Raw genomic sequence first — 8,624 nt, 5'->3', positions numbered from 1 at the left:
ATAGTTAATTGTTTTTCATTTTATTAATATACAATTTATTTTTTTATTTCTCTGTTGTGAGACATTTGGATTATTCTCAGTTCGGAGTTATGAATAAAACTGCTATCAACATTCTTGCACAAGTTTTTCTTGAAATATGTGTCCTGTCTAAGAAAGTTTTGCTTATCCCCAGATCGTAAAATTGTTTCCTTTTTTTAATGAAGATTTATTGTTTTTCTTTTATGTTTGTGTCTATGAGTTATGTTATATTAAAATATATGTATAATGTGAGGTAGATCCCTATAATGTATCACATTATACATATATATAACCTCTACCTCACATTATACATAACCGCATCTGCTGAAAAAAAACCCTCTTTTCCCCTCTCTTTGAATCTTGGCATCATCTGTTGAAAATCAACCAGCCGATATGTGTAGATCTGTTTCAAGACTTTCTATTTATTTCCATTGGTCTCCGTACTTACACCAATAGCATATTATCTCAATGACTGTAGCTGTAGAACAAGTATCAAAATCATGTAGTGAGCATTTTTTAAATCTTTAGGTAACACTAATGCATTTATGGACCTCTTTACAGTAGAGAGGTCTAGTGTCCTAGATGATAACTCGATTTTATGTTAGATGATCACTTGGATTTCAGAAAGCTTTCAGGTAATGTACCCCAAATAGAGAGGTGTCTATGCTACTCCATAAAAACTTTACTACACTTTACCAACAGTAGTAAATGAATTTCTTATGACTCTGTTGACATTTCTGCCTTTACAGTAAAGGCGGTTTTGAGTAGTAACTCTGCCCGTGTTAAACAGCAACCTTGGGGGTATAGTAATTGATGAATTTAATTTTATTTCATTTTGGTCCCCGGCATCACTTTCCTCACACTTGGGTGCCCCAAATATCTCCTCTTTTCACTTTTCTTCTTTGCTATTTTTCAATGCTTCATTTTCTTCTTCTTCTTCTTTTCTCTTTTAAAGGTATGCTACAAATAAAGATTGACCTTAAAGTAAGTAGGTGGTCTCTTGTTCCCTTTGTCAGTGGTCGGTTGAGATACGGGAGTGTGGCACACCTCTCGACAGTGAGAGGTCATGGGGGTTGAACTTTGGAATGGCTGTGAAAGATTTTCTGGGGGTTGGGGACAAGGTAACAGTTTCTCTCCTGCTGGCGTTGCTGCTGCATGTTGTGATGTTGGGTGTGATACCTGGAACTGTTGCCGCTTTCTCCTGACCGTGAAGAGAGCCACAGCTGACTTGTCGAATTCAGCAGAGTGGAGAAAAGGAAGAAATCTGAATCCTCAAAGAAGTGAGGGAGCTAACAATAATGTCCTAATCTATCCCCAATCTTTCAGTTATGGGATTTAATAAATTTTGTTTATCGTTTAAACCATTTTAGTTAGGTTTTCTGTTACTTGCTCGTGAAAGCATGCTGTCTGTTAAAACCATATTGTATTTTAGTAGCTCTTTGATGTGCTAAGAACTCATACTGAGAAAATTAAATAAACAAGGCATTAAGTTAAGAACCAAAGTATAAGCAAGGGCATAATTTATTGATGAAATTTAATCATTGGAATATATGATTCTAAAAGGAAGAAATGCTTACCTTCATAAAGTATGAAAAAATTGGATGAACTTGATATTGCTAAGTCTTGAGATACAGCTACCTATGACTCAGGTAATGATAGATGAATTCAGTAGGATATTGGGAGCAGGAGAAGTAAAACCAACTGTAGATTTTTAAAAAAAATTTTTAAAATCGACAGTTGTAGAATATACTCATACATTCCCCCTACTTAAAGAACCATTGGGCTTTAGAGACTTGATTAAGGCCTCAGTTCGTAAGACAGGTCAATTGGCTTAGCTAAGAAGGCTGAGAGCAAGACAAGACAATAGAGCTCCAGAGTTTCTGAGGAGAATAGGCTTCAGGACTACAGGCAGGTTGGGACTTGTAGCTGATTTTGCAAAAAAACTTTTCCTCTCAGTTGTCCATATCAAAGAATAAAGTGGCTATGCTGTTAATTACCTCCTTTGGTACAGTGACTAAGGCCAGACTAGTTTTTCTGCCTTGGCTTGAGAAAACCCACCTTTATTAAAAGCAAGCCAACTTCAAATTCTATAGCTGCTTTATTTTTGAAATGAAGTCATTATTTCAAGTCAAAAGTACATAAAGAATTTCTGGAGACTTTGCAAGGCAGAGAAATTCAATTCTGGTTGGTGTGAAATTGCAGGTAGTCTTTCAGTTTTCAATTTCATCAGAGGTGATGATCCATAATTTTGAACTTCTGATGCTGAAAATTGAACTGAAAATGAGACTCTTATGTAGTTAACCATGGCCACTTTATTGTCATGATTATTATTACTGGGTTATCTCGTCCATGTTGAAGGAGGATGAGAGACCAAGTCTTTGCCTTCGAGGTATTCAACCACAATCCCAGGAAATACCTTTTTCTGAACAGCTCGTGCCTCGTGGGGAATGGAATCATCCACTGGCTAGAGTCATAGTCTTTTCCATTTCAAGCAAAGGGTCCTTTTTGCTGAATTTCTACATTTTAAAAATTGTCACAGTAGGAAGAGGTCAACATGCCTGTCATAGAGAAGATAGGTGCATGGAGTTCACGTACTGGATTGCCTGGGTTCCTTCTAACCATCGTACATAGACATTGTCGTGCGTTATTTTATTTTATTATCTATCTATCTATCTATCTATCTATCTAGATATCTATCTATTTATTTTTAGGTGAGGCAACCCTTGGTTGACCTCACAGATTACAAGGACCACGTCAGCTTACAATCTCTTATTTTTTATTTTTTTTATGCCTACAGCACCTGGTCTTCCTAGGTGGTCTCCCATCCAAGTACTAACCAGGCCTGACCCTGCTTAGCTTCCGAGATCAGACAGGATCAAGTTTGTTCAAGGTGGCATGGCCATAGACGACATGGTTGTGAGTTAATTGGGGGACCTGTTGTTCTTATTAACATGTTAACATGATACTTTTCTTAGTTGACATACATTGACATATTTGCAGAGGTCTCTGGAAAAATAATCTCAACAAGTATTCACAACTCATGTCTACCCTAGCATGGGATGAATTGAGTTTTTTTGTTTGTTTTTCTTTTTTTTTTTTAGAGTAACGTATCTTTAGCTCATCTGAAAATTGTAGACTAAGGAAAAAGACCCCCAACTAATATTTTCCATTTTAAATTTAACACTGAACACTGAAGAGTACTTACTATCTTTGCATTGTCAAGTTTATTCTGTGTGTGTGTGTGTGTGTGTGTAGGGGTTGTAGCCTCCAGAATAAAGTTTTTTTCTATCATCTTTGAGCATATTTTTTAACTTGAAAAAAAATACTATCAGCTTTACAAAAAATTCAGGCCTACATCACCGAAAATTGTACAAAAAATTCAATCCTATATGTGGGCCATAATTGTACAAAATTGTATAAACGTGTACCAAAGGATTTAGTCCTATATGTGGGTCATACTGAAGTAGATGCTCAGAGCCCGTTCATGTCATTTCTGTGTCATTAGTGGAATACGAAGTTAACTTATGCTGCATATTGATATTATTGAATGATAAGTAACTTTTTGCCCTTATTGTTAATTTGAAGCACTTCTGACCTGACTACTACATATGAAAGGAAATAGGAACTGTTATTCAGTATTATCATTTGACAGAGGTAGAAATCTTGAAGCCCTGGCACTATGACCTTTTCCTTTCTTCACTTTTGGGAAAATACTTGGCTTGTTTTTTTTGTACTCATCAATATAAAGGGAAGAAATGCAAGTGGAGAAACCAAGAGATCAGGCCAGTGTTACAGGGAGTGAGGACGAGGAAAGGTGGGAGGGGAAGAGTCGGGAGAGGATGAAGTTCTTACAGAGAGTTTGTGGAAAAGAGAAGACATTGTGGGGGAGCAGCAGCCACAGTGAATGGGACGCAGAGGAGATAAACATGAAAACATTAGTATGTTTTTCTTCATGTCAATTTTTTCCATTTTCTGAAATCTTTAGAAAAGATCTGCTCAATATTATCTTTTGATTCTGAGAACAGCAGGAGATGGCCTAGTTTAATACATGTGTGATTATTTCATTTTATACGAAATGATTCTGCTATTTGTCTGTCAAGCTTTCAGATCAGTTATTGAAAAGTTTCTTGAAATTATTCCTTGGTCTTATTCAGCTTTTAGGCAGAAGTTCTTGTAGCTTATTTAAGGTCTGAGTAGGCATGTGGCCCAGATCTGGCCAATTAGACATAAGAAAACTCTGTTGAAGACTTCTGGAGAAGATGTTTGCCTGATACAGAGAGAGAGTAGTTCACAAAGAGAAGATCTCTTTCTGTCTTGGCCACTGTTTGCTCCAGTTTTTTTTGATGGTTCATGACCTTGAAGTGGCTCCCTAGGAGTAAAAGGACAGCCAAGGGATGGCAGAATGGAAAGATGGAAAGATCTGGGTCCTTTATGACACTGTTAAACTGTTGAACTCGTTCAGCATTTGGGGTATTTGTTCAGATCTCCTAAGATACTATTTCTAACTGATTACTTCTCTATATTCCTGGATTTTTTTAATCAACCATAAATATCCTTATGGCTAAGCTTCTGATGTTTAACTCTGTACATGCAGCCAAAGGCATTACTGATTGGTACATAATGTGTTTAAAACTTAGGCCATTTGTAACCACTTCTTCACAGGGTACAACCAAACAAAACAGAAATAATAGAAAGTTAGCGCATGCAGAACATTGCAATTGTCATTCATAATATCTGATTTCAAATGTCTATTTATCCAGAACCATTTGGCCTCATTGATTGACTTTACTAAAAGCAAATATCAAAATTGAACTCAAGTGATAAATATTCATTAATAAAAATTTGTAACTTGACTGTTTTATATATTGGTATTCCAAGTAAGATTTCATGAAAACAAAAAAAGCTAAAATAATTTAAAAACCACAGCAAAAACCAAAGGGTAACAGAGTAGTCGAATGTTTGTGTTTATATATATGTGCATGTAATAATCACTAGATCCACCCAACCATTTAAATATATTAACCCCTTCTATGTGGGATCCACTGATCTGAAGGTCAGAGACCCAAAGTAAAATTTGGCACAGATTCTGACACCTACAAGACTTTAATTTGATCGGTGGTGCCACAGTTCGACCACATGTTCAGAATGAGGACCATGCAGCCATCCTTGAATCACATCTTTCTTGAACATCCCACATGTTATTCGTCAGCAAATTACGTTCCATCCACCTCTACAACACTTCCCGGCTCCAGTGCCTTCCCACACTCCTCATGACTTCCACTCTAGCTTAAGCCATGAGCATCTTCCACTTGTCCTCTGTGGTTTCTTGTCCAAATGGTGGCAAGAGTGATTTTTTTTTTTAAACATAAAGGAGATCATGATGTTCCTTTCTTTTCAACTATTCCATGGCTTCGCATCATTATTAAAAAAAAATTCCAAAGTTCTGTCCTTCGCATAAAAAGCTTTATGATCCGGCACCAGGTACCTCTCAGCATCATTTCACTCTCTTCTGGTATTCTGGCCTCCTTGCTATTGTTGAACACGCCGGCTATGTTTCATTCTCAGCCCTGCATCCAGTTCTCTGCTCGAAGTTACCCCAGGAAAACCTTCCCCCAACGCCTAATATTCTTCTTTACCCCCGTACACTATATTTATATTTATTAGTCTATAGTCTGTCTTCCTCACTGGTACATCAGCTCCGCGAGGGCGAGAACTTTGCCATTTTAACGAAGGAATAACTGGATGGATGGATGAACAAACTGGGTGAGTTGCTCAGTGCTTTCCAGTTCTGATTCCGCCCTGACTGGTGATGTCTAACGGGCCGGTTCAGCAGCCCTCTCTCTGCGCCTCTGTGTTTGCATTTGTGAGTGGAGGGGAAATTCCAGGCCTGAGGGCGGGGAGATTTTTAAGGACTGGCGGGGTGGCCCCTTCTTTTCACAGTGCTTGGGTGGCTTGCTACTTTGTTTGTGTATCAGATTTGCCTGTTGCCAGGCAAGATAGGAAGCTGGACCACAGAAGATGCTGACTAATGCATATGTTTCTCTACTTATCCCTATGAAGAAAAGCCAGCTCAGGCAGCCTGGGGCAAACAAATATGGGAAGTCGGCAGTCTCTCTTCTGGTTTGCATCTTTTCTGCACCTTCCTTCCCTTGTTGCTGCTCCTTCTACTAGGAACTAAATGGGACCCCAGATGCTCTGCTTTCTCATTTTAAGAGGGTGGTATGGATATTTAACTCACCCACAAGTATTCAGCATGTAGTTATTCCTTTTGTAGGAGTCTTTGCATGGAGTTGCAAGAAGAGCTATCTCCTTGGATTCTAGAACCGTACACACCTGTGTCCATCTCTGGCTCTTTATTAGCTGTGTGAGCTCGGGTAGGTGTCTCTACCTTTCTGAGCCTCAGTTCTTCCATCTGCAACATGGGAACACAAACACCCATCTCATGTTGTTGACGTGGTTGTTAAACGAGATGATATGAAGAAAGTACCTGGCACAATGACATCACGGTATAAAAAAAACTGTAGTGAGGAGGCAATAGAAAATCCAATAACATTTTGGCCCACTTTGCCCTTCTAGCATCCTTTAAATTCACTCTGTATGCCACTTCTATTCAAATAAATGGCCGGTCTTTCTCATAAGCATGAAACTGAGGAACTGTTGAAAATGAGGCTGAGACAAATGGAAATGTTGTGAAAACATTAATATATTTATACACCTGGACCCATTTCAGCAGAAACTGCAGCCTATATATACTGTTTGCAGCACCCACACTCTCAGGCTGCAGATGCTGTTGAATCCCACAGCCACCATGTTATCTATCGTGATTTCCCTTCGAGGTGAGATGACTTGCTCCAGGGGGCGGTGAACTTGCAGGAGGGTGGTCTGCCCGGGCCGGTGCCTTCCTAATCTGTGTTCTCAGCCTGGCTCTGGGTGTGCGTGGGGGGTGATGCACCTCTTCCTCCTCACTGCTGACTTCCCTCCCTGCTGACTCCCCCTCCCTTCTAGAGGGTGAGGGTTGGGGCCAGGAGTTCAGCTTACTCAATGATAGTGACGTGTGTCAGGCCTGAGAGAAATGGGGCAGAATGAGCACACCGCCAGCCGGTCCCTCATGCAGCTCAGCTCTTCCTTGCCTTTTGGGTTTCTAGCTTTTTTGCGGGGAGTATGAGAGTGGTTGGAGAGGGATCCGCCTGGAGATAGGTGGCGTCTTGCCAACACCTCTACTTGATTAAGGAGTTTGTCATCAGTGGAACAGCTGTGTTGAAAGGCCAGTAATCTGCAGCTTCCTGTCTGTGGGTGGACAAAGGGGTTTTGTTTACTCCGGAGAACTAGTCTTAGAACTCCTTCCAACAAAACTTTTGGGGGTGGGGTTACTCTGAGATGTCTAATTCATACCGAGGGCTGGGAAGACCCTGCATCTACCAGGAAAGAGGAGTCTGGCTTCTGGGCTAGGATGGATGTTGGGATTTTAGCCAAGGCGAGGGAGGGGGTGGGGATGGGGGAGAGAAGCCCAAAGAAGGGTCTTCTGTGTCCTGACATGTCCAGCTCATTTCTACCTCAAGGCCTTTGCATGAACTCTCCCTAGAATACCCTCCCTCCCAAATCTGCAAGCTTGCTCCTCACTCCATCCAGGGCTTCTGCAAAGGACACATTATTTGTGAGGCCTTTCTGGAACCTCTTTCTCCCAATATCAAATGTTCCCCACCCACCATCCCCTAGGGCGTCTCTCTGAGCGTTTTACTTGGTATATTCAACACATGTATGAGGTTCTAAGGTCAACCTTTGGCAAATAAATGAATTTTACACCAGGAATTCCAGAAATTGATGAATATATCCACTAGGTAACCAGTTTCCAGAATATGAGATAGCTGCTCAGATGCAGAATAAACAGTAATAACTAAGCAATTCATTGGCCGAAGCTTTCATCCGGCCAAAAGGAATAATACTCAGATAGGGCCTGACGCCTCCTCTTGTCAGGAGCTGATGATGGTTTGTCTGCAGGTGTTATAGGCTTCCCCTCTCAAGGCACATCCGAGGAGTTAAGCGTAGGCTGTTTTTGTAAAGTCTTTATTAATCTAGTATAAAAGGAGTCACAGTGATGATTTCCCTTTTACTTGAAATCTCTTTCTTCAAGCAAAATGATGAAACCCATTATTAGTGAGACAAGATTCACTTTTCAAACTACAGATGTATGGCAAGCTTAGGTAGAGCAAAAACATTTTGCCTTAACCATCTATGTGTATTTTTAAAGAATTCAAAAAGGAAATACTGTAGAAACGTTAATGACTGTGTCTGTATGCCTTATCAGGCTTGGGCGATTTCTCACTAACTGAATTGATCACTGTGAGATAGTTCTACTTTGGTAGAGAAGAAATGCAGGCAAACTGGCCACATCCAGCTCTCTCGTGGATCCCACTTATTAAGCAGTGATTGGCTCAGCCACATTGCCAAGCACATAGCAGTTGTATTCATTCGCTTACAAAGTATTTATTATTACCTGCCACATGCCAAGCATTTTTTGAGAAGCTGGGGATTCAGCAGTAACAAAACCAACATGCATATCTGCCCTCATGGAGCTTTCATTCTAGTGGGGGAGGCAGACAGTATCA

At 40.1% G+C, this 8,624-nt stretch overlaps 1 pseudogene; it reads right to left on the bottom strand.

The window, feature by feature from the left end:
• Nucleotides 1-2,806: 2,806 nt before the first annotated feature.
• On the bottom strand, nt 2,807-2,925 carry LOC111741818 (annotated as a pseudogene).
• Nucleotides 2,926-8,624: the final 5,699 nt, after the last annotated feature.

Source organism: Pteropus vampyrus, unplaced genomic scaffold (assembly GCF_000151845.1).
Source record: "Pteropus vampyrus isolate Shadow unplaced genomic scaffold, Pvam_2.0 Scaffold3, whole genome shotgun sequence".
NCBI classification, from domain to species: domain Eukaryota; kingdom Metazoa; phylum Chordata; class Mammalia; order Chiroptera; family Pteropodidae; genus Pteropus; species Pteropus vampyrus.
This window is presented reverse-complemented; position numbering and strand designations above follow the sequence as displayed.